General features: G+C 44.7%; 1 protein-coding gene and 1 long non-coding RNA gene across 2 annotated transcripts in view; one reads left to right on the top strand and one right to left on the bottom strand.

Moving 5' to 3' along the window:
- Window positions 1-26,708, top strand: part of LOC115479816 (serine/threonine-protein kinase PAK 4-like) — a 309,742-nt gene that overhangs the window by 16,387 nt on the left and 266,647 nt on the right. The window lies entirely within an intron of this gene.
- On the bottom strand, window positions 241-20,513 carry LOC115479819. Its single transcript, XR_003943760.1, has 3 exons — window positions 20,438-20,513; window positions 2,328-2,334; window positions 241-250 (listed from the first exon to the last, which is right to left on the bottom strand). It is a non-coding gene; the product is annotated as an uncharacterized LOC115479819 (long non-coding RNA).

Genomic DNA, 26,708 nt, shown 5'->3' with positions numbered 1-26,708 from the left:
GGATGTGTAAGTTTAGTAGCGAAGAGAGATAGGGCCCAGGCCGGGTAGAGGGATGGTAGTGGTGGCGACTTCGCGGGGAGGGAGGGGGAAGGAAGGAAGGAAAACCCCAATACCAGCCCGTTTTTACGGGCTCAACTGCTAGTATATAGTATAAAATGATAAATTTTAGCATATGCTTTTATTCAGAAGCTGCAGTTAGTCAGTACATTTTTACCGATTCTGACTCCATAAACCTGCTTACAGCTCTCATCTCTTGATACAGGAACATCAGATACCATGCTGTGTCAGACAGAGGTCTATAGAGCCTAGCATCCTATCTCTGACAGAGGCCAGTCTGGATTACAAAAAGTAGATTAATTTCTCATAAGCCATGGCTTTCCCAAATCTGCCTGGCTAATCACTTGTTGTGAACGTTTCCAAAACTTTCTGAATCCCACTCTGTTTGTTGCCAGAGGACGTAGTCAAGGCAACTGATTCCACAGCTTAAATGTATGTTCCATTTCATCAAGCAGATCAATCCATAGACTGGTGGGTTGTGTCCATCTATCAGCAGGTGGAGATAGAGAGCAATCTTTTGCCTCCCTATAAGTGGTCATGTGCTGCCGGAAACTCCTCAGTATGTCGATGTCAAAGCTCCATCCGCAGGACTCAGCACTTAGAGAATTACACCCACAAAGGGACACACTGCCCAGCTCACCACCGCCGAAGCGGGGGAGGAGAATCCGTCCAGCTCATCCCCACGGAGCGGGGGAGGGACATCACACCCGCCGATGTGGGGGGATCTGGCTTATCCTGCTACCGCAACCGCGGGAGAAGCTGACTTATCCCAAACACCGCCGAAGCGGGAGGGATACAAAGCTACCCTACTGCCGTCCGAGGCGGGAGGGAGCGCCGGCATAATTTAGTTATCACTCCAGCCACCGTTGAAACGGGGGGAGAGGAATGCAGCAGCTCACTGTAACACAGAATCGTCTCAACTCGAGGAAAATCCAATTGGAAGATCTTGAACACGAAGTTCTCCTGAACGGGAACTGAAGAATAAACTGGGACCTGAAATATAACCAGAGCAAAAAACAATACAGATATCTGGGAGGGACTATGGATTGATCTGCTATGATTAATGGAAAGAAAATTATCAGGTATGATACATAATTTTACCTTCCTTGAAGCAAGGTTTGCATTCAGTTTGCTGGTGGTTAGTTCAGTGCAGTGTCCTCTTGTTTTAATGTTTGAAAAGTTAAGCTGCTGTCCCCTATTTAACTATGCAAAAAAAAACAAGCCCCCTCAAAAAACACACAAACAAATGGGCCTCCAGGAGGAAAGCTCAAGGATGGGAGAGGGTGGACATCCTATACAGGTCAAAGATGGGAAGATCAAAATTAATACGAGAACATTAACTTTGCACTGAGAATACAGTGGACACTTGGAAAGAAAGACTTGCAATAAAAGTTGTACTAACCAAAACAGTGGCAGAACCCAAGTATGCATAGGGGCAGACTCAAGGGGAAATTAATGGCAGGGGGTCAGAGAAGATTACAGATCAAGCAACACAACTTAGTGGTAAACTTAGGAGAACTAGCATCTATATTTTTTGTGATGAGAAATAGGTAATATGTTACCCTGTACCTCAGTCTTCCAGAGACTGTTCAGTGTTTCTAGGATAGGACACGGCTGGCGGAATTGCGTATTAATTTAGTTCCTGGTTTGTGTTCACTGGCTCTGGAAGTGACTCTTGAGTACGGCAATGCTATTGCCCCATAGCTTTGGAACTGGTGGGAGAGGTTTCACCACCGCCTCCAACTGTTGTCTCTAGCTTGGGATCTCCTGAAAGTTTGAAAGGTTGGTGAAGGTTTGTCCTGACTCATTGTTTTGGTCAGGCAGGAAATGACAAGCATTCTAATGAATAAATGCTGGAGACAGAAATACTTGGACATGTTCTTCAGATAGGTTTAGGTTTCTTTACTTGATATACAGCCTTTAGAAACAATGATCATCAAAGTGGTCTACTAAACTTTGGGGAAACAGAGAAACAAAAACCGAGAGGCAAAAATAAATAGAAACTATGTATAATATAGTCCTAAGGAAGAGAAAGGGTTAATATTTATCAAATCACATATGTCAATAGAATTGATACACGTTAAATGAATAGACACAAGCTCAGTTACACTGTGCAATCCAAGCTTTACCCCATTGGGTCTTACTGCTTATTAAAAGCTTGTGTAAATTACCAACCTTGGCATGAAAAACAGAGAAAGTCACGTGCTCATAAATTAGTTGGCCGAGGGGAGGTTGGCATCCTTGTGTGCTGCCTAAGGACTGAGATGTACAATGAGGCTGTACCCTGTGGAAACATAGTGAGCAGGACCCTCCTGACATCATCAGAGGGTCCTTGTCATCATAAACCGCTGCAGTGGCTGGAGTTCCTCGGAGGTTGGAATCCTTGAATGCTGCCTGAGGAGTGAGATGTGAAATGAGGCTGTGCCCATGTACAGGTGCTGTAGAGACATCATGAGCAGGCCCCTCATGATGTCATCGGAGGGTCCTCCCTGGGTCATCATAAACCGCTGCAGGGGCTGCAGCCCGAAGTGGCTCCTTTGGAGCCCGGTGAGGCCAGAATCCTGTCTGTTGCATGGTCCTCCTTCACTACGAGTACTTTTTTCTCTTCTATTATGTGGAGAAAGCGCAAAAGCAAGGAGAGTGCATCCACCTCCAAGACGTTGGCTGATCCAGTGGATAAATATGTATTAGTACAATCAGTGTCTCAAGATCTGGATGCTGTAACGTCGATGCCATTATCCTCTTCGGGAGCATCTCTGTATGGGGGGGGGGGGGGGGGGGCCTTTAACCCTGCCTATATGCCAGGATCGTTCTGGGGAGATGTCTTCCCAAGTGGTGATTAGCTCCCTGGTGACTGTTCAGAGAGAGAGTGGGAGCTCCTCTAGAAACGGCTTTTGCAGTTAAGATTCCAGAGCCTGTTTGGTGTCCAGTAATTCACTAGAACAGGAACTGGTGAATATTACCTTACGTACATAAGTATTGCCACACCGGGACAGACCAAAGGTCCATCAAGCCCAGCATCCTGTTTCCAACAGTGGCCAATCCAGGTCACAAATACCTGGCAAGATCCTGAAAAAGTTCAATACATTTTATGCTGCTTATCCCAGAAATAAGCAGTGGATTTTCCTCAAGTCAATTTAATAATGGTCTATGGACTTTAGGAAGCCAGCCAGACCTTTTTTTAACTCCGCTAAGCAAACCGCCTTTACCACATTGTGGCAACGAATTCCAGAGTTTAATTACACATTGAGTGATACTTGATACAGTTGAGTGGTACTTGATACAGTATATGGAAATCCATCTCTAGGGTTGAGTCTATGCTAAAGACCTCTGTCACTCAACTATGAATATTCAGAAGAGGCAACAATGAAATTTCAACAATTGGATTCTGGTTTGTCGGACTATTCAAGTCACCTGGGAAGCTTGGAGCCTAAAGTGGCTACACTGCAGGCAACGTGCTCCTCTGGGTATCAAGGACCGTTTTTTTTTTTTTTAACTGCAAAATAAATGTGAATATTTAGAAAATATGTATAAAGCCAGGAATCTAAGAATATTGAATTTTCTGGTAACTCATCAATTATCTCCTGAAATTTTGATTTACAAGTATATGAAGGATATATTCCTAAATGTAGCCGACTCTTATAATATCTCATTTGTACTGTATACCTCAGAGAAAGATAATTCAGAAAGCCGAAGGAGACGCAACGGATGCTTTGGACCTTGAAAGTGATTTTGATCGTACTAAATTTCTTGAAAACTCACAAGATGAGTTCAAGCACCGTGCAACCATTTCAGTTACTTTTGCTAGATAAGTTTTTGGTTTTGCATGCTTATTTCAAAAATATATTGTGGCCAGAAATTAAAGATTTTTCCTGATATGGCTAAAGCTAGACAGGCAAAACGTAAAACATTTCTTGATTTGAAGCCGTGTCTGCTTGCATTGGGAGCTACTTTCGCTTCCCTTGCAAGTGTTTGACAATGATTCAAAATAGTAATTATGTGTTTTGGGATCCTGGCCAATTAGAGAATTTTTGGCGAGAGAAAGAGTCAACTACTGGGACATAAATCGGTTTAGGCTTTGTATTTTAGGGAATAATTGATTAGCACTTAATGTTAGACTAATTATTAGTTTAGTATTTCTGTTTTTGTTCATTTCCTATTATAAGTGCCAACTCTTCCATTAATGTGAGCTTGAATTGTAAAATAAAGTTTTTGTTGAATGTTTCTTTTGTATTTTTATTACTAATATTTTCTTGTTTTTAGCGAAACTGGTAAAATATGAAATAAACAGTTGGTAGAGAATTCCGTAACTGATAAGTAAATGCAGTTTTGCAAGTGGCTTTAGAAAGGGTTCATTCTAGTGATGCAGTCATCAATAAGTGTGTCAGCCCACCTGGGAGAGCAGCACAGTACGTACAGGATCAGATAGCTGATAAATAAACAGGTTGATTTGTCAACAAAGATTTAAATATCTTCATTAGGATCTAGAATTGAATTCTATATTTTAATTGGGAGCAAGTCATATTCCCTCCAAAGAGGAATACGAAGTTCAACTCTTGGCGCAGAACACGCAGTTCTCATAGTAGCATTTTGAGGCAGGTTTTAACTCTTAATCCCTTATTCACCTTTTCAGTACCTGTGTTTTAATCGTTCCCATAATAAATTAAACTCCCTGATCCCTTATTTGTCCTGTTTGCCTCTCTGGAATAGGTTGTTAAGCTCTGTTGAATGGGGACTGCCTCTTCTGTACATAAGTAATGCCACACTGGGAAAAGACCAAAGGTCCATCGAGCCCAGCATCCTGTCCACGACAGCGGCCAATCCAGGCCAAGGGCACCTGGCGAGCTTCCCAAACGTACAAACATTCTATACATGTTATTCCTGGAATTGTGGATTTTTCCCAAGTCCATTTAGTAGTGGTTTATGGACTTGTTCTTTAGGAAACCGCCTAACCCCCTTTATAAACTCTGCTAAGCTAACCGCCTTCACCACGTTCTCCGGCAACGAATTCCAGAGTTTAATTACGTGTTGGGTGAAGAAAAATTTTCTCCGATTTGTTTTACAGTGCTGTGTACATCTAGTGCTCTAGAAATTAGTACAATTAAAACTTATATTCCATCACGGACCAAAATTTGGGCCAGCACAGGTTACAATATAAGATAACTAGCCACATCCAGAGATACACATTCTTGAAAAACATAACCAAACATATTGAGATTGATTATTTATTGCTTTTATAATCTGCCTACGACTCAAGCAGGGTACAAATAAACATGCACAAAACATAGAACAAACATACATTTTGGGGCTCATTTTCAAAGCACTTAGACATACAGGGGGCATTTTCAATATAATGTCTAAGTTGGACTTTGGACGTTTTGCGCTAAACATCCCAAATCTGAATAGAAAACAGGACCATTTTCCAAACCACAAAACATCCTTTTTTTTTAAATTCCTTTTGTAACAAGGTTTTGTGCTCTGTGCATTTATTTTTTTCAGGCCATTTTCGAAAAAAAAAAAAAAAATTTAAACGTATAAGTGAAAAATGTAGAAAATCAAGCCATTGGTATGTAGGAGGGGTCAGCATTTTTAGCAGACTGGTCCCTCAGATATCCCAGGAGAGCAGTGGGACATGGCTGTGGACTTCATATAAATGCTGTCAGGTACACATCTCACTGTTGCTCCCTTATCTTGTCTTCGGAGCCCTCCAAAACCCACTCCCCTCAACTGTACACCACTACCGTAGCCCTTATGGGTGAAGGGGGCACCTATATGTGGGTACAAGGGTTTCTGATGAGTTGTGGAGGGCTCACAGTTTCCACTACAAGTGTAACAGGTGTGTATGTGGGGGGGGGGGGGGTATGGGCCTGGGTCCACCTGTCTACAGTGCACTGCACTCCCCCCACTATACTACTCCAGGGACCTGGATGCTGCTGTAATAGACCTGGCTATAACATCTGAGGCTGTCATAGAGGCTGGTGACTACTATTTTTATTCATATTTTTTTTGGGTGGGAGGGGTATCTGTGACCATTGGGGAAGTAAGGGGGGGGGGTCATCTAGTCATTTAGGGCACCTTTTTGTGCCTTATTCAAAATAAAAACAGGTCTAGACCAAAACATTGAAGTTTTCACCCTAGACTTTTTCGTTTTGTGCCGTTATGGCTGTAAACCATCCAAATGTTAGGCACACCCTAAGACCACCCTAATCCTGCCTTTGAAACGCCTCTGACATGCCCCTTTGTGATTTGGATGCCTTGCAGATGAAATGCATAGATAAACTTCTGCAAAATAGGTTTTGAACATGCTGATTTGAATGTTTTGAGAATAAATCCATCCAAATGGTACTTTGTGACACTTTTGGGGCGTTTTTCTCTTTTAAAAATTAGCCCCACAAAGTAACATAGTAACCTATGGTATTTTGTGTATCAAAGCGCTTTGAAAATGAGCCCTGATACCTGGTAACATCTCCCCTTCACCAATTTTCTAAATCTCAAATAGCGTGCTTCTAATCTGAAAGGGAAAGACAATTCCAACATTTTGTCACTTGATAAGCAAAGCTAGCACTGTGAATTGATTTGCATTTTACCTGTTTGTGTCGGATACTGAAGAATACAGTTATCACTGGAAAGCAACAAAATTTAGAGGAAAGCACTGTAACCATGTATTCTGGTGCCTGTCCATATAGTGAATTAAAATACAGATTTTGAAGTGACAGCAGGCCTCAACAGGAAGCCAATGAAGGCTTTACAACAACGGTGTTGCTGTATCAAAATTACAGCTTCTATAAATCAACTTTGCAGCTGTGTTTTGCAATACTTGTAAACACCGCATGGTAGTAACAGTACATCCTAAGTACAGCAAATTATAATAATCCAGCTGTGACAATACTAATGCCTGTACTACCAATTGAGAATAATCTTGAGAAAAAAAATGTTTTTTTATACGTCGAAGCTGTCTCAGTTTAACAAAAAGCTTCCTAATCGTTTAAGTTGCAGTACCATAGAAAGATGTGGGTCCAGTATAATCCCTAAAAAGAAGGTTCCAGGAAAAATCTCTTATTTGAGATGAAAAGTACTTAGCAGAATGGTTCTTTTGAGGGTGGTCTAAGCCATAAGATCTTAAGTCTTTTCATTATTTAATTTTATCCTAAACTGATTGGTGGTATTTTGCACCAGCTGCTGCACTCCAACAGACTGGAGTTTATCAGAAAGCCTTTTAAAATATTCTTAAGGGATTGACACCCGGTGTTCTGTACAGTTAACAAGGAGGACAAAAACAAGCAAAACACTCTGCAAACGCACCACGGAAGCAAAACAAAGCAGATGTGCTCCAGAGAAGAAGATTCAAGTTAACCACAAGTAGATTTATTGAAAACTAGTAAAAAAAGGCCCGTTTCTCAAAGAAATGAAACGGGCGCTAGCAAGGTTTTCCTCGGAGTGTGTATGTTTGAGAGAGTGTGTGTGAGAGTGACTGTGTGAGAGAGAGATATTGAATGTGCGAGTGTGTGTGTGTGACAGAGAGTGAGACTGGGTGCGAGTGTATCTGTGAGATTGAGAGTGTGTACCAGGGGCCCCCCTCCCTCCCTCCCAGTTCCAGTGTCACCCCTCCCTCCGTGTTCCAGGGTCGTCGTCCTCCCTCCCTCCTTCCGTGTTCCAGGGTCGTCCCCTCCCTCCAAGTTTCACTGTCCCCCCTCCCTCCTTCCAAGTTCCAGGGTCATCCTCCCTCCTTCCTTCCGTGTTCCAGGGTCCCCCCTCCCTCGTTCCAAGCTCCCCCCTCCCTCCCAGTTCCAGGGTCATCGTCCCTCCCAGTTCTAGGCCCCCTTCAACGAATTTTAAAAGTCATCTTGACTTACCTCGTTGGGGTTACGGCAGCCGCCAGCAGCGGTAAAAGGCATGCAGGCTCGGCCCTTCTCTCTCTCTCAGCTGTGGTCCCGCCCTCATTTCCTGTTTCCGCAAGGGCGGGACCGCAGCTGAGAGAGGGAAGGGCCGAGCCTGCACGCCTTTTACCGCTGCTGCCAGCTGCTGTAACCCTGACTTGGTAAGTGAAGATGACTTTGAAAAATCGGAGGGAGGGGGCCTGGAACTGGAAGGGAGGGACGACGACACCCTCATGCATGTGACGTCGCATTCCTTTGCCTGGCAACTCTGCAGCATGCCCTTCCCTCTCACTGTTCTGCCCTCGACGTCATCACGTTTTGACGCGAGGACGGGACAGAGAGAGATGGTGACAGACTTACAAACCCTTCACTGAAGTCTGCCACGGAGTCAGCTTCAGAACGTTGGAGGTGCAAATTATTATAGTAGATTGACTCAGTCAAGTTTTGGCATTCAGTAAGTGGCACAAATATACATGGATGCATGTATATTTGTGCAACTTACGTGTGTGTCAAGAAGAAGTTTGTTTTTGACCCCTGACGAGGGCGTGGCGGGTGCCAAACGTGAGTGAGTCAGTTCAATTTTCAGTAAACCTACTTGAAGTAAACAAGGAGACCTGAAATTCATTCTTGATTTAAGAATTTATCTTTCAGGCTTGAATGCCTGTAAAATAAAATGACTTTTGTTGGCTAGTCCACAAGCATCCACAGAGGATAATTTTCCATCCTCTGGATTCTTAGGAATTAGAAATAGACAAGGGACTTGCATGACCTAATGTCTTCACTGAAAAAAAAAAAACAGGACACTCCTTGCTTTGCTATTCTTACAGAGGTTATGCTAATACTTGCTTTTTTTTTATTGATGGAAGATATTCCGTTGCTTGAGCAATAAGATGAAAACAGTGTGTACATTATTGGTGAATACTGGCCTTTTGCCATCATCTTTTCAAGATGTGCAAGTATCCCACTTGATTGTAATAGCAAAATCCATTGTTTTAATTCTTAAAAGACAATGTTAACATAATGGTAGAAGTGGAAATATTCTAACTCAGTTCATTACTTGTAATAATGGCTCAGTGATAATCTGGGAGCATGTGTTCCTCTTTCAGGGCAGATCAATTTTTACTGCTGTCCAGTTATTAGAGTAAAAGCACTGACCTTGAAACCATGATTTTTATTATAATCTTTGATCATTTCCATCCATCTCCTCCAGAACTATTTTTAGAATATTGCAGATAGAGCCACAGGTTGGGGTCCATCCTAACCAAGGGAAAGAAGGGGGCCTACCATTGTTATTTGCTGGCTCCCCCAACTGGTAAACTGCTTACATCAGACTAATGGCCCTATTTACTAAGATGCACTAACGTTTTTAGCTCATGCATAAAATTAGCACGCGCTAAATACTAGAGACGCCCATATATTCCTATGGGTACCGTTAGCGTTTAGCATACACTAAAAATACTAGCGCATCCTTAATGCTGCTTAGTAAACAGGGCCCTTAGATTGCTTTGACTAAGGTGAACAGCGTTGTCCATTGTAAGGCTTTGGAAAATCAAAGCTGGAAATGTCATAGTCAACCATTTAGTCTTCTGACATCTCAGATGATGACATTTGACGTGCTTATGCTGTTTCAACTATTCTTAAGGTCTTTTTAGACCTTTCTCCCAAGAAGTGCTGCTGAGGGAGTTCACTAGTATGACCCAAGCATTTGATGGTTAGCCTCGAGCTTGGCGAGTCCCTCAGGACTGTCTGAGATAGTCTCAAAGTTTGCTTTCCACCATAGCTTTTGCCTTTGAGCCGCATAAGGATGGATCTTCAGAAGTGTTTTTCTTCGTTGTAAAATTTCTGTTTCCTGATCTGTTTTGATACACTACAGCAGTTTTTCTTAGAAGTTGGAAAGTGACTGATTGGGAGGTAGAATTTATGCTAAGATTTCCTTGTGAAGTGACATTTGAGGGTTCCAAATTTTATGCTGCTTGAATCGAGCATATTGTATCTATTGTATCTTGGCGAAGGATCTAGAGACCAGAAACTGGGACAAGATTGGAAAAAGATATTTTAATGGCTTTAGATATAGGTGTTAAATGAGAGAGTTTCAAATCGGTGTAAAAATAACTAATAGATTACAAAACATTTGTTTGATCAACAAATATTAATTGATGGACTTTGTTGATGCTGATGTTCTGTTGAATTATCAGGCTTATTTTCGAAAGAGGACGACGCCCATCTTTCAACACAAATCGGAAGATGGGCATCCTCTCAGGGTCGCCCAAATCGGCATAATCGAAAGCCAATTTTGGACGTCCCCAACTGCTTTCCGTCTCAGGGAAGGCCAAAGTTCAAGGGGGTGTATTGGAGGTGTAGGGAAGGCGGGTCTTGGGTGTGCCTAACAGATGGACGTCCTCGACCCATAATGGAAAAAAAAGGGCGTCTCTGACGAGCACTTGGATGACTTTTCTTGGTCCTTTTTTTTTTCTTACGACCAAGCCACAAAAAGGTGCCCGAACTGACCAGATGACCACCGGAGGGAATCGGGGATGACCTCCCCTTACTCCCCCAGTGGTCACTATCCCCCTCCCACCCTCAAAAAATATTTTAAATATTTTTTGCCAGCCTCAAATATCATACCCAGCTCCATGACAGCAGTATGCAGGTCCCTGGAGCAGTTTTAGTGGGTGCAGTGCACTTCAGGCAGGCGGACTCAGGCCCAGCCACCTCTCTACCTGTTACAGTTGTGGTGGTAAATGTGAGCCCTCCAAAAGCCACCACAAACCCACTTTACCCACATCTAGGTGCCCCCCTTCACCTGTAAGGGCTATGGTAGTGGTGTACAGTGGTGGGTAGTGGGTTTTGGGGGGGGGGGGCTCAGCACACAAGATAAGGGAGCTATGTACCTGGGAGCAATTTCTGAAGTCCACTGCAGTGCCCCCTTGGGTGCCTGGTTGGTGTTCTGGCATGTCAGGGGGACCAGTGCATTACGAATGCAGGCTCCTCCCACGACCAAAGGGCTTGCATTTGGTCGTTTCTGAGATGGGCGTCCTTAGTTTCCATTATCAACAAAAATCAGAAATGACCAAGTCTAAGGACGACCATCTCTAGGGATGACCTAAATGTCAAGATTTGGACGTCCCTGACTGTATTATCAAAACGAAAGATGGACACCCATCTTGTTTCGATAATACGGGTTTCCCCGTCCTGCGAGGACGTCCTCAGGAAAACCGAGCGCCCCTTTCAATTATGCCCCTCCACGTGACCTACAAGGAGAGCATCGGTGGTGTGGTGGGAGGCGGGGAGAGAAGAAAGATCCCGCCTGTGGCCACTAAGAGTACGGGAGGGTGGATTTGCTAAAGTACCCAAAGATGGCAGGATAATAGGGCTTTCCAACAGCCAGAAGGTCCGATGCAGAAAGGTAGCACAAATGGAAGCGCACAGCAAGGCGCCTGCACACATTTTTTTATGGGTGCGTCATACAGAGAAGTGCTTCACACAGAAGGTAACTGGCGTACAGCATATTAAAATAAATGGTAATGAGACTATTATCTATTTGGCCTCAGTACAGAGATATATGCATAAGACTAAGAGCTGAACTCTAGGTCTGAGGAGGCATTGAGAGGATTTAATGGCTGTTTTTTTCTTTTTTGCTGTGAGCTTGACAGTACCTGCAAATTTTAAAACAGAATGGGAAGTGATGGCCCTGCACACAGGTCTGAATGGAAAAAAAATTTGCATCCACGCATGTACTGCACATATAACATCAACATAGCAAAAACCGTACGTGCAAGAAAATTTTCTGAATCTAATATTTATCCACAGAATACCATTCCAGCACATGCACACAGGACAGCCTACTCTTGTTGCACAGCCTTGTGCGTAAGCATCCAGCAGGCTTACCCTGATCAGCTCACGAGTTCTGTGTTCTTCAAATTTCACATGTGATTAGCGTACTGCATCATTACATTTGCATTAGAAGGCTGTGCGCACAGACATCAGCACAGGGCTGTAATGCTGAGGCTTTCTGCATAGATTTTTGAATGGTCTTATTTTAGCTGATGAATCCTTCCTGTAAAATCTGCCCACGGCTGCAGAGCTCCTGACAAGAGCTTTATCTTGGCTTCCTCTGCTTGGCTGTTCTCTCTGCTGAGCATTGGGCGAGGCTAGGTCAGTGTTCCCTGCCTCTTAGTAGGACATGCCCTACTTTGTATCCAGTCACCTTGGGGAGTGCTTTGGCCCTTGACTTCCTGCCAAAAAGTATTACAGTGCTTTCCGTGATTGAATTGGGAGTTTGCTTAAGATAACAATTTCATATTTACTATGTGATTTGAAGCTTCAGTTGAACATATTAGCTAGTTAAAAAGACAAAAAAAAAAAAAAAAGTGCATTTCTTTTGTTCAGCTCTGTGACTTTCCATTTTATGGTACTTGGTGATTTCAGAAGGGGGGGGGGCTTTGTTTATGATGTGACTGCAGGTCACTTTCAGCCTAGAACAAATTCCATATCTTAAGCATCAGTTTATCCAGGGCCGTGCCTAGGGTCTCTGGCGCCCCCCTGCAGCCTAACAGTTGGCGCCCCCCCCTGCAGACTATCAGTTGGCGGCGGCGGCGCCCCCCCCCCCCCCCGTGAAAATGATCGCTTGCCACACTGACAGGAATTGTCAGCAATATTCTTAGAAACAAATTGCTATACATTGCAAAATAAGATAGCAGATGTAAATTCTCAAAGTGGACATATTCCAAACACTAAAATGAAAATAAAATGATTTTTTTCTATCTTTGTTGTCTGGTGACTTTCTTTTTCTGATCATGCTGGCCCAGTATCTAATTCTGCTGCTATCTGTCCTCTTAACTCCGTTTCCAGGGCTTCCTTTCCATTTATTTCTTTCCTTTCCTCCTTTCTTCTTCATTTCTGGTCCTCAGCTTCTGCCTATTTTCTTCATCCATGTGCAGTTTTTCTCCTCTCTTCATTTTCCCTCATTTCATCTCCTTCATCTCTCTTCCCTCCCCTCTATGTCCAGCAATTTCTCCTCTCTCCCTGAGCCCTGCCCTCCCAATCCATGCCCATCCATGCTCCTCTGTCCCCTGCCCCCTCCATTCATCCCTTTCTAGCAATTCCCCTCTCTCCCTGAGCCCTGCCCTCCCAATCCATGCCCATCCATGCTCCTCTGTCCCCTGCCCCCTCCATTAATACCTATCCAGCAATTCCCCTCTCTCCCTTCCATGACCCCCCCTCGCATCCATGCTCCTCTCTCTCCCATGTCCCAGCCTGGCCCGCCCTCTTCTCCCCCCCTTCGCATCCATGCCCCCCCCCTTCGCATCCATGCTCTCGTTTCTCCCCTGCCCTCCCGCTCCCATTGTTCAACTGCCCACCCTCTTCTCTCCCCCCAACATCCCTTTTCTTTTTTTTTCTTTTTAAATTTACCTCCGTGGCGGCGGTTCCGGCAGCGCAGCGTCGGGGAAGGAGGCGGCGCTCCCGATGTCTAGCCTTCCCTTCGCTGTGTTCCGCCTTCTTCCGACGTCATCCTTGACGTCAGAAGAAGGCGTAACACAGCGAAGGGAAGGCTAGAGACGTCGGGAGCGCCACCTCCTTCCCTGACGCTGCGCTGACGGAACCGCCACCACGGAGGTAAATTTAAAAAGAAAAGGGATGTTGCGGGAGGGCGAGCGAGGTGAGCATGGTGCGGCGGCGCCCCCCAGAGGGAAGCGGCCCCCCTGCCATGCTTACCTCGCTTACCGTGTTAGCACGGCCCTGAGTTTATCAGCTGAAACCCCCATGAAGCTTGTCATATAGTATCTGCTAACAAGAACAGCCCTCAAACTGTAGGGCCTACTGGTTCAGGCCAAGTAACAGCAGCTGCATTCAGTGGTGGCCCTATCATTAGGCCACCTGAGGCGGGGGGGCCTCAGACAGCACTCTTCTGAGGCGGCACCACCTCCCACTCTTCCTTCCCCAACCCCCTTCCTTGAACTTATCTTTTCTTATTTTTTAAAAGGCGGCAGCAGCAGCAGTTCCCATATAGGCGGATCTGCCGCTGGTCCCAGCCCCTTTACTACAGCCCAGCCTCTCTGATGTAACTTCCTGTTTCTTCAGAGGCAGGCCACAGCAGCAGTAGAGAGAAGGGGGCCAGGACCGGTGGCAGGGCAGCCCATGGGAATCACTGCCGCCACTTCTGCCTTAAAAAAAAAAAAAAAAACAAGAAAAGAAAAGGTAAATTTGGGAGGGAGGGAGTTGGGGAAGGAGAGGGGATGTCGGATCGTGGTGGGATGTGGCGGAGGAGGCGCCGGGGCACAGCTCGTTCCTTGCCTCAGGCGGCAGATTGTCTTAGGCCACCCCTGACTGCATTGCTTTATCAATCTATCAACAAGGGGAAATATATCATTGACTTTTTCTTTCTACGGGAGGATGGATGTCATCCTGATCCACCATTTCTTTTCTCCTCTTGGTACTTGCTTGGGTAATTTAGAGCATGTTTGTTTGTTTTGTTTATGTACAGCCTTCTAGGAAGGAACCAGATTTTTCAAAGCTATAGAATTACCTTTAAGATCTTTACACCGGTGCACAAAATCCACTACTCAAGATCTCCTTTGCACCTCTTCCGCTTCTTAGTACCATATTCTACCTCTAGAGTCCTAAGATCCTTACCCCCCCCCCAAAAAAAAAAAAAAAGCCTCGTGGTTCCCCCATTTTAGGCCCGTTTGCCTAGATTTCATTAGATCGAAGATATGTGTAGCCCCATTTTGGAAAGGATGTAGAAGTTGGAGTTGAGACATCCAGGTCAGGGTGTCTCTGGTTTCAGTAGTATTTTAGAACAGAATCTGCTGACATACAGAGAAATGGATGTTTATACAACAAGTGCGGGCAGCATAAACATCCAGTTTACAAATATAAATGCATATTTGCAATTATAAATATGTTGTGAATAATCACGTCATTCAGAAAACGTCTGATACATTAGAATAACACTAATAATTAAAAGAGCAGTAAATCAATTAACATATAACAAGAGGAGAGTATACATTTATTTATTTTTATTTTTTGTTACATTTGTACCCCGCGCTTTCCCACTCATGGCAGGCTCAATGCGGCGGGCAATGGAGGGTTAAGTGACTTGCCCAGAGTCACAAGGAGCTGCCTGTGCCGGGAATGGAACTCAGTTCCTCAGTTCCCCAGGACCAAAGTCCACCACCCTAACCACTAGGCCACTCCTCCATGAGTATCAATCAGAAGTTGAATAAAGAGGAGAGTGTTATTTAGAGAGGTAGACATCTAGTGATTTCCAATAAAATCTCATGGGAAAAAAAACTCTAAATGTATAGAATATTGACATTTTTCAAGCCAGCACATAACCTGTTATCTTTGCGATCTTAGAAACATAACTGCTGGTTATCCTGACATTATCACAGTGATCGTTGGTTTGTTTTCCAGTTTTGCATTTGGTGGGTCAAAAATCGCTTTGGGGGGGGGGGGGATTAAGGGGGCAACTTTCCTAATCCCTCCGGTGGAGTTGCTGCTCAATAGCAGATGTTTACTGAATCCTAAATGTGTAACTCTTGATGGTGATCTTTTAGGGCAGTGTTTTCCCCAAGTCGGTCCTGGAGTACCCCCTTGCCAGTCAGGTTTTCAGGATATCCACAATGAATATGCATGAGCCTTGATATCCTGAAAACCTGTCTGGCAAGGGGGTACTCCAGGACCGACTTGGGGAAAACACTGTTTTAGGACATAGATATTTAGTCTCCCTTTTGAAAAGGAGAATAAATGTCTGTGAATTTACCTCGCCCTTGTCCTGCCCAAAACATGTCCAGATCACATCCCCTTGCCAATAGCACATACTAATTTAATAAGTATATATCCCGACTTTATAAAATGAGGACTTTGACATTTATGCAAGATATATATTTGCTAAGGATATAAAAAAAAATGGAAGCAGTGCAAAGAAAAGCTATGAGAATGGTATGGGATTTGTGTTCCAAGACGTATGAGGAGAGACTTGCTGACCTGAACATGTATACCCTGGAGGAAAGGAGGAACAGGGGTGATATGATACAGACGCTCAAATATTTGAAAGGTATTAATCCGCAAACGAACCTTTTCCGGAGATGGGAAGGTGGTAGAACGAGAGGACATGAAATGAGATTGAAGGGGGGCAGACTCAAGAAAAATGTCAGGAAGTATTTTTTCACAGAGAGAGTGGTGGATGCTTGGAATGCCCTCCTGTGGGAGGTGGTGGAGAAGAAAACGGTAACAGAATTCAAACATGCGTGGGATAAACATAAAGAAATCCTGTGCAGAAGGAATGGATCCTCAGAAGCTTAGCCGAAATTGGGTGGTGGAGCCGGTGGGGGGAAGAGGGGTTGTGATGGGGAGGTGAAGATAGTGCTGTGCAGACTTATACGGTCTGTGCCAGAGCCAGTGGTGGGAGGCGGGACTGGTGGTTGGGAGGCGGGGAATAGTGCTGGGCAGAGTTATACGGTCTGTGCCAGAGCCGGTGTTGGGAGGCGGGGCTGGTGGTTGGGAGGAGGGGATAGTGCTGGGCAGACTTATACGGTCTGTGCCCTGAAAAAGACAGGTACAAATCAAGGTAAGGTATACACATGAGTTTATCTTGTTGGGCAGACTGGCTGGACTGTGCGGGTCTTTTTCTGCCGTCATCTACTATGTTACTATGTAAATGCCAGTTTATGCACATATCAAATGTAAATAGCTTGTAAAGTAAGAGTCTTAATGTCTCAGGTCCCCTACTGTGTAATACTCTTCCATTCCATCTACATTTAGAAAGATCATTTGAGAAATTTAAGTGGTTTAAAGACATTTTCTTTTTTTCAAGATGCCTTTAGCTAATTGTTTAATTTACCCAGTTGCTGTGGGCTCGAAGAACAACTGGGTTTTTTGGCTGTCGGAGTAATTCTGCGTAATTACTTTTTCTCTTCCTGGCACTTCTTTTCTTTTTAAATTAATTTTAATGTATTGATTGTGAACTGCTCAGAAAGGTCTCCAGTGGGCGGGATATCACATTTTTAAATATCAATGAAATGAAATGCTTTGATGTACCCATGCATACCTCCTACCCACCCCCACCTTGCTAGACTGTCATTGAAATGCTTTGATGCTTCACTTATATATACTATCAACTAACACATTTGCTTATCTCCGATCTGACGAAGAAGGGCAACCTTCGAAAGCTAATCAAGAAATGTATTAAGTTATGTTCAATAAAAAAGGTATCATCTTATTTTCTTTTCCATGTTTTATTTTGTTTGATTTCTATTGATAACCTTTAAGAGTGGACTAACACAGCTACCACACCTCTCTAAATAAATTTGGAAACTTCTAAAATGATCCAGTTATAAATATAACATTACACATAACTACAGCACACAGTATACTACTACTACTTAGCATTTCTATAGCGCTACTAGATGTACGCAGTGCTGTACACTTGAACATGAAGAGACAGTCCCTGCTCGAAAGAGCTTACAATCTAATTAGGACAGACAAACAGGACAAATAAGAGATAAGGGAATTACTGAGGTGGGGATGATAAAATAAGGGAAATGGGACTTGATATACAGCCTTTCTGAGGTTTTTTGCAACTACATTCAAAGCGGTTTACATATATTCAGGTACTTATTTTGTACCAGGGGCAATGGAGGAGGGTTAAGTGACTTGCCCAGAGTCACAAGGAGCTGCAGTGGGAATCGAACTCAGTTCCCCAGGATCAAAGTCTACTGCACTAACCACTAGGCTACTTCTCCACTCATTCCACCAATAAGAGTCAACCTCATCAGTGATGTCACAATGGCTTGATTGCCCGATACTTGGCTCACTTCTGATATTGTGATGTCATAAGGGACAGGGGGAAAGGGAAATGGGACTTGATATACTGCCTTTCTGAGGTTTTTGCAACTACATTCAAAGCGGTTTACATACATTCAGGTACTTATTTTGTACCAGGGGCAATGGAGGGTTAAGTGACTTGCCCAAAGTCAGAAGGAGCTGCAGTGGGAATCGAACTCAGTTCCCCAGGCTCAAAGTCCAATAGAACACTTACAAAAGATCCTGATCACCACACAAAAATCTCCAGACGTAGAACTGCCCGAGTCTTTTCAAGATCACCAAAAAATGCTGCAATGGCATTGTACTGTAATCTATCATTTTTTGATGTTTCTGAAAGCTGTCTGTGCCAGAGCCTCCTTTTTTTCTCATGGGGTTGAGAGAAGATGTGAAGGTGCTGAACCATGTGTAATAATTGCTGTTCTGTGGAGATGCCGGTGCTGGATCCTCTTGCATTCCTTGCATGCTTCTTTCTCCTTCTCCCCTTCCCCCTCCCCAACAACCATCTTCTACTTGGATGTCTTTTGCTGATCTCCTAGCAATTTATGTATGTACTAGTAAAAAAGGCCCGTTTCCGAAACCAATGAAACGGGCGCTAGCATGTGGCTTTTTTTTTTGTGTGTGTGTATGTGTCACAGAGTTATTTTGTGTGTGTGTGTGTGTGAGTGTGAGGGTGCGGTGTGTGTGCAGGTTGTTGATGTGTGTCTTTTTTTGTTTTGTTTTTTGCTTGGGGGTTGGGGGATGTGCTGTGCTGTCCTGTCCTTGGTCGCTGTTTGCTGCTGGCTGGGTCGCGGGTAATCCTTCCAGCTGGGCCGCAGCTTGTCCTGTTCGCCCACGTCCCAGATGGTGACGGGCACGTTGTTTTCCGGCTCCTCTGACTCCATGTCAAGCGATCCCAAATATAGTCTGTGCTATAGGCCCTCTGGCACTCTTCAGTATTGGCATTAGGCATTTAAAAATTTCTCCCCCCCCCGGTCTATTTTTGCACATACTCACAGCAGGAATATTCTTCTCTCGTTCCAGCGGTGGTTCTGTGCTCTCCGTGCTGCACAGATAATGAGCCATTCTGCTGGGGAATGCTCCTCCCTTATTGTCACGTAGTTTCCTCTGATTGGTCCGTCTTACGTTGCCTAGTGTTGCCTGGGAACGGTGTTGTGATGGTCCTTTGTGTTTCAGAATGTTGAGGGTGTTTTTTCTGATTGGTCCGTCATGCAAGGGCGGGGCAGAGAGACATGGTCAGTGTTGTGGCTTCACCACCATGAATCCATGAACCCTTCACGGAGTGACTGAGTGACTTCAGAACGTTGTCTTCAGAACGTTGAGGGTGAGTTTTATTATAGTAGATTTTTTAGTTACTGGATTAATTAGACACCTTGTTCTGTAGTAGCTCAAGGTGAGTTACATTCAGGTACTCTGGGTATTTCCCTGTCCCCGGAGGGCTCACAATCTGAGGCAATAGAGGATTAAGTGATTGGCCCAAGATCAGAAGGAGCTGCAGGACCTGGCTTTGCTTGCTGTCAGCCTGCTGCTCTAACCTGTAGGTTACTCCTCCACTCATGAATTATTTCTGTCACTTTAATGCAGCTTTCTCTTTGAAAATGTCTCCTCAAATCCAGAGATGCCAAGTTACCAAACGTTTAAAGCCCTTCCCTTACCAATTCCTTAGCAAATCGGTAAGAAACGGGCATGCATCAAGGAAATCGCTTGCAAATGAGCTGCTCGCTGCTAGCTCATTTGCATGCGATTTCCTTCCAAGCCAGTCGGCCAGCTGAGCATGCGCAGAGCAGCGAGCGTTGCGCATGCCAAGGACGTCCTTTAGCTCATTTAAAAACTAGCCCAAAAACAGTTGTGGCAGCGGTGGATTCGGGTGGGGCTGGGGTCATGTGTGGTCGCGGTGAAGGGTCTGGTGCTTGGCGGCTGTGAGGAGGCCGAGGAAGAAGAGGCCACAGCGGCGGCGGCCATGGATCAGTGCGTGACGGTGGAGCTGGAGAAAGTGCTGCAGAAATTCAGCGGCTACGGGCAGCAGTGCGAGCGTGGCCTGCAGGAGCTGATTGAGGTACATGGGCGGCCTGTGTAGTGAGATTCTGCAGACAAGCGGTGCGTCATCCATCTCCCTCCGGCTCTGCCTTTCCTCCTCACATAAATCACTTCTTACTTTCCACTTACATTTTAATCTGTCTCCCCGTTTTTTTTATAACATTTTTTTTTACCCACTTTGCTGACATTTTTAAAGGTATGAAATATAAATACCCCCCCCCCCCCCCCACCGCCGATTCCTATAGAGTAGAGAGCAGTCCCGCGAGCTCCGCCTTCCGATTCCTTCACAGCAGCCCCAACGAGAGGTGCAGACCTCCAGTTAGGTTTTCCATGGTAAGGGGATCGGAAAACGGTAGTGCACCTCATTAGAATACACATTCTACACATTATAATACTAATTTGCTCATCTGCAGGACAATGCCCTTTTGTGCATGTCCTGGTTTACTACTTGTGCGTTAAACTGGCTAGAACCAGTGTAAAACCCACGTTGCTGGCTCGTTAACTTTAGTGCATCTAGCCCCCAGTTCCAAGCTGGAGATTTTGGGCTAGTCCTGGTTTTGAACTTACATCCCAGAGCAGTGAGGGATTTGTAGTGTCTGATCCTGCCCGTTGAAAGCAGTGCAGTAAGTTCCATAATACACCGGGACGGGGTGGTCAGAAACCCAAGACTGTCCAAAAATCTCCAGCCTGGAACTGGGTAACTTGGCATCTCTGCAAATCTGCCCCCTCTAAGCTCTGCCTCATGTACCAGCCATGGATCAGTTTGGCTCTTTTCACACTCTGTTTCATGTCTAATCCCTCTTGACACATTAAGTGGAAGACTGATTTTTCCTACTGGTTAGTCAGTCACAGGCCAATTAGTTTCAGTTCAGATGACCTGATCAGACTCTAACCTGAAGCTAGAGACAGAAACATTCCTTGCCCAGCGTGAGCAAAGGGATATCGGAGAGGAAAACGAACAAGCAAATCCTTCTTTCCAAGTATGTTCGTGGTTGAATTGTGCTAGAAATTAGAAACCTAAGGACTTGGGTAATAGAATATAGAAGAGAGGATAAGCCCCCCCACCCCCCCTTCTGCAGTTGTTACCTGGGAGGAGTTTTTCTCTGAAGAGCCATTTTGTCATGCATTGGAGAGCTTGAGTACTCTCAGCTCTGCCATTTTCTCATTCAAGAGGGACAGGTAGAAACAATTACAGGAGAGAAATTGAGTACCTAACACTTTTTTGTTTTATTGCTTTGCCTTTGGGACTTGGCTGTGATCATCAGCATATATAAAATAGGTCCTTGATGATCTGATAATCTGGGTATATGCATAGATTTGCAGAAATGTGTGTAGGGTTGCTATTGAAAATGTTTAGTCAGCTTGGAGTTTTCATTGTTTACCTATTAAAGGGGCAGCCAAGTGGCCACAAATGAAAACTACCCATATCCAAGAGTCACAAGTGGATAGAAGATGTGCTTATTTATGAATGCAACTTCAAATGTTTAAGTGCATTAAAATGATGCCAGGAACGATAGTAAAAAAATAAGCTTCTTACTTTTGCATGACAACGCTCTCTTGAATTGGTGGCAGTTTAAACTGTACAAAGCGAAGACTGCCACGTTTTGCTTTGTGGACAGACAAAGCAGTTCTTTTATAAACAAGTCTGTGCTTGGATTTTACGTATTTGAGGGCAGAAAAAGTCTCACAAAATACATCAAGCCAATCATTGATTTTATGGTTTATTAGATTTGATTTATTGCCTTAGTAAACAGGTGGTTTACAAATTAAAATTTTAAAAAAAAGGAGGAAAGGAACTCTATTTTTAGATAGGAAATGGATATAAAAAGAAGGAAACGGTAATGAGGTAGGCCTCAAAAGTCAAGGTATGGCTATCTCAGCTGTCAGCACCATCTGCGTTCTAACCTACGCTGTGGTAGCAGTTTTAAATGTCTTAAATGAAAGTTCAAGGCTTATATGGACTGGTGAGGAGTTCCAAAGGAGTGGTGCGGTACACAGACTTTTTAACCCAGTCCTCAGGGACAGGGCTGCCGAGAGACTGTGCCGCCCCTGCCCACCGCAACTGTGAATACCTTGACTGGCGGGGATCCCAAGGCTCTGTCAGCAGAAGAGATCTTCCTCCATTGCTGTTCTTCACTCTGCCGCATGGCCTGCCAGGGGCTGCTTTTTCTCTTACGTCACGCATGCTCGGTTTCAAAACTGAGCATGTGCGGCCTGAGGGGAAAAGCAACCGCTTGACAGGCAGTACGGCAGAGTGAAGAAGAGCTTCACTGGAGGAAGATCTCTTCTGCTGGCTGGGCCTGGGGGGGAGCCCCGCCAACTTGCTGTGTCTGCTCCTCCAGGTCCTCCCCAGCCTCCAAGGGGGGGTCCGGTGCCGGAGTTTTCTCTCTCCTGCTCCTGTTGAGACGTAATCACCCGGGTCCTGTCAGGAGCCAGGAGAGAGAGAGAGACCCTGGCGCTGGGCCCCCTTTGGAGGCCCAACCCCGGGGAAATTTGCCCCCCCCCCCCCACTTGGCAGCCTTGCTCAAGGACCACCTAACTAGTCAGATTTTCAGATATCCACAATGAATATGCATATGAGAGATTTAACATGCACTGCCTTCTTGATATGCAAATCTCTCTCATGCATATTCATTGTGGATACCTTGAAAACCCAACTGGCCAGATGGATCCTGAGGACTGGGCTGAAAACTTCAGGTTTAGTGAGCAAAGGGTTGATCTTGCCAGTAGCATATGCTCATCTCAAAGATTAAGCCAAGCACATATAAGTACACATGGCCGGTAAAGTGATACTGCAAATGGCTCATTAAATGGTTCCTTTGATTGTGATTTAATTTAATTGGAATCCTTGTATTCTTATTTTAGAGATTTGTTTGTATTAGTTTTGTAATACGTATTGTAATTTCCTTCAAATATGAAGTTTCTTAATTGTAATATGCCTTGCAGCGTTAGTTAAAGGTGGGATAGATTGTAATTACAATATAATATATCTGATACCATTTGGAGGGCAGTGGCAGCCAGCCAAAGGAGTAGTGATTTCATCTGATGTAGTAATACCCAAGTCCTTCGCTTCTGTGGTTGTTCCCTCCCCTTTGTCCTGAGGGCAGTGGTAGCTCATCTAATTTGGGATATTCCATTTTTGGTATAATGTGGCATAACTCAAGGTTTCTCTGTGACTTTAGACCAGTCTTCAATCTATCATGTTCAGATAGTTCAGTTATCTCTAGCCAAGACACTGTTTCATTGCTTTATACAAGCAATGTCAGCAGCAAAAGGGTCCAGGAAAATATGCACTGTTTTAGTGACATAATATCCAGGATCTGTGGTCCCAGAGTACAGTCATATGACACAGAACACACACACGTAGCTAACTGAGGCTTATTTTGTATATTCCATGACTCATTCAGTGTCCTCATTAGCTACCATTATGGTAGCCAGCTATCAGAATCCACACAGAGAACATGAATGAATTAGGACAAGTTTTAATCTTGGCTGTAGTAAGGGAATAACTGAGGCTTCAGTTGTTGCTTTCCTTAAATATTCAGCCAACATTTCCAGCTTGCAGGTGCAGGCCTGATTCAGAGTCTGTGGAATGACTTGATTTTGTTTCACTGGTGAAATTTAAAAATAAAAAATAAGGCGATTAACTTTTAATTGGGCTAAATAAATTCCTTGACAAGCTTTTAGGAATGAATGATCTCTTCAGTCCAAACGGAACAGGGTTAGCGGGAATCGCACAGGGATCCGTTCCATGTCCATGGGACTCCCACAGGGATGGATGCAGGTCCTGCTGGGTTCCTGCGGGCATGAATGCAGGTCCTGCAGGGTTCCCATGGAAGTGTAGTGCCAGGCCAGCCTGACTATTCATTCATTATGTGTCTAAACTAGCTTAGTAATTAGCACTAAAAAAAATTTATGAATATGGTTGACAGCATTGAAATCCCCATAAGCACTGAGAGTGGACGTTATCAACATGGGCTACTGTTAAGTCGGGTTATTTTAGTACAGGGGATAGGCGGGGATAGAGGAGATTCCAGTGGGGACAGGCAGGGATGGGTAAAATTTCTGTCCCTGTGCAACTCTCTAAATAGAATGACCAGGTCAGAGCAGGAGATGTTATAATTCATTCATTTTCTGCAATGCCAATTTACACTGGTAATGTGAAGGGGAGAGAGGAGCAGCATTTTTCATCCAGGTGTGCCTCAGGCTGTGGAGTCCTTGTTGTGCTGCTGGATATTGCATCCATTGGAAGGAGAGAGTGCTGTAGAACCCATCTCATGACCTGCTCCAAAAGTGGCTTCTGGCTGTGGACCCCCATCTTGCCACTAAAGAAAATGAAGCTAGCAGGAAGCCTGCCCTAGGCCCAAGGATCATTGTTAAAACTTGCAGGTGGTAACTGAGCCAGCTTTAATCTCATAGTACATGAGGTCAGTGGCAGGCTCACCTATGGGGTTTAAAGATTCTCCAGGATCTGTAAAAGTGGAGTGGAGGAGTGGCCTAGTGGTTAGAGCACCGGTCTTGCAATCCAGAGGTGGCCGCTTCAAATCCCACTGCTGCTTCTTGTGATCTTGGGCAAGTCACTTAACCCTCCATTGCCTCAGGTACAAACTTAGATTGTGAGCCCTCCTGGGACAGAGAAATATGAATGTAACTTACCTTGAGCTACTACTGAAAAAGGTGTGAGCAAAATCTAAATAAATAAAGCACATTGCTGCCATAGAAAAAACGGAACAGAGTTGTGGCGGGTATGTGTGGTGCCCCTGAAGAGTGTGCAGGTGGTAGTGGGGAGTCTGCTGTAGTACTGGCACATCCTTAGACCCCCCCCCCCCCCAAGGATTTTAGCAGCCAAGCCAAGACTTGTGACTGTAGCAGCAGGCCAAAACAAGGGAAGTGAAGGGAGCTGATCTTAACTTCTGGAGGGAAAGGAGCTGTGCACTGCAGAAAAGCAAGGTGGCGATGGGTGCTGAGTGAGGAAAGATACTTGTGCCAGAGCAGTGGTTGGTAGATGGGGAGGAGGGAAGATGAGTTTTCTTTTCAGTATCCTGATCATAAGGTAATTTATGCAGAGGTTTGGTTCTGAAAAATGTCTGTCCCTCTCCCCTCCCTTTCACTGATGCCCCTCACCTGTTCTCTGTGGTCTCCAGCAGCATCTCTTGCCAAGAAGGATCTGTTTACTTCCTGGAAACCCAGTACTTCTTAATAGCTCTGCAAGTGGGCGCTGGCTGGTAGTATTTAAGTAAGTTCCTGTCTCCCAGTCAGTGTGTTTGCAACAGGCCTTAGAGTTGTCTAGTGTGTGTTCTCCTGTTCCCGTATGTATCTTGTTCTAGCCCTGCTCCATGTTCCAGTCTTGTGCCTGCCCTGACTCCCAGCTCCAGCCCTGCCCAGGTGTCTGGGGTTGGCTTGGTAGCGTTAATTCAGCTGCAGCCCAAGGGCTTTTCCCCGGGTCGTGATGCAATACTTGGAGGTGTTGTCCTGCTCTTCTTTGTGCTGTGTAAATTTTTTGTGTGTGTCTGATTGTACAGTAGCCTTTAAATTTCTGGCCCCTTTTGCCAGTAGTACTTCTATGCACTTTCCCCAAGTCTGAAAAAAGTCCAGTCAATAAAACCCTGTCCTCCAGATAGTTTTGTGGATTGATTATTTTGATATCTGATTCCTCTCTTCTCCCCCCCAGCCCACCTGCATTCTCTGCTGTGGGTTCACCAGTGCTGAATTTGTCTTTTTAATGTCCTGTGTTTTGATCCTTCCTTCCTGCTGGATTCATTTGGTGGTGTCGTATTTTAGGATTAGGCCTGACTCTAGGGATTTATGTTCAGTCCTGGTGCAGCAATGTTCTTTGGCGTGAAATATCTAGCCTTTTGAAACTAATGCAAAACAAAGATACTGTGATGCTCTCAGCAGCTGGTTATTTCTGTCTTTAAACTTTAATGTGTTCTGGTATTTGAGCTCATCTGTGAATTTAAATGGCTGCAGGACTGAAATTTTACTGACAGCAACTAAGGACAGGAATGATTTCCCCCCTTGCTCCTCCCTTCCCCCATGAAGGGGCAGTGTTTTGTCTTCCTCCTTATTGGATGAAGAAATGTTATTGCTGGGTTATTCTACTTAAGTGCACAGAAATAAAGGAGCCTAGTTAAGCTGAGCTGGCCAGCCGCCAATATTCAGCAGCACTTAACCAAGCAGTGCCACTGAACTGAGAAAATTGGCTAAGTTAGGGGTTGTCCGGGGCAGAGTTTGGGCGGAGCCACTATTTAGCCAGTTAGCAGTATTATTCGGTCCGCTAACTGTCTAAGTAAGCTGGTAAAGTTAGGACAGCAAAGAAGTTGGCCTAGCTTTATCTGCCCAATTAACTGGGCACTGATCAAAATATCGGCAGGTGCCCAGTGGGTTGGCACAGTAAAATATTAAGTGCCAGAGGCCAGACATGCCTTGGCATTGAATATCCAGAGTTAATTCGTTTAATACATTTCCTGACAAGCTTCTTAGTGCCACTAAGTGAGGCTTTGGCTCAGTCCTGCAGGGCTTTTCCCAAGGGGTGTGGGTCCCCATCGCTTCACCCCTCTTTCTGTTCATACTTTTTGGGTGTATTCCCTACCGGCTCCCTGGTTTTCCAAAAGTGCTCACTTCAAAAGTGGAGGAGTGGCCTAGTGGTTAGAGCACCGGTGGTCTTGCAATCCAGAGGTGGCCGGTTCAAATCCCACTGCTGCTCCTTGTGATCTTGGTCAAGTCACTTAACCCTTATTTGCCTCAGGTACAAACTTAGATTGTGAGCCCTCCTGGGACAGAGAAATATCCAGAGTACTTGAATGTAACTCACATTGAGATTCTACATGGAATGTTGCTACTATAGGAGATTCTACATGGAATGTTAATGTTGCTATTCCACTAGCAACATTCCATATAGAAGCCTGCCCT

The sequence above is a fragment of the Microcaecilia unicolor genome, chromosome 11 (genome assembly GCF_901765095.1).
Source record: "Microcaecilia unicolor chromosome 11, aMicUni1.1, whole genome shotgun sequence".
NCBI classification, from domain to species: Eukaryota; Metazoa; Chordata; class Amphibia; order Gymnophiona; family Siphonopidae; genus Microcaecilia; species Microcaecilia unicolor.
The sequence above is the reverse complement of the archived record's forward strand: the minus strand, read 5'-3'. Positions and strand labels throughout refer to the sequence as shown.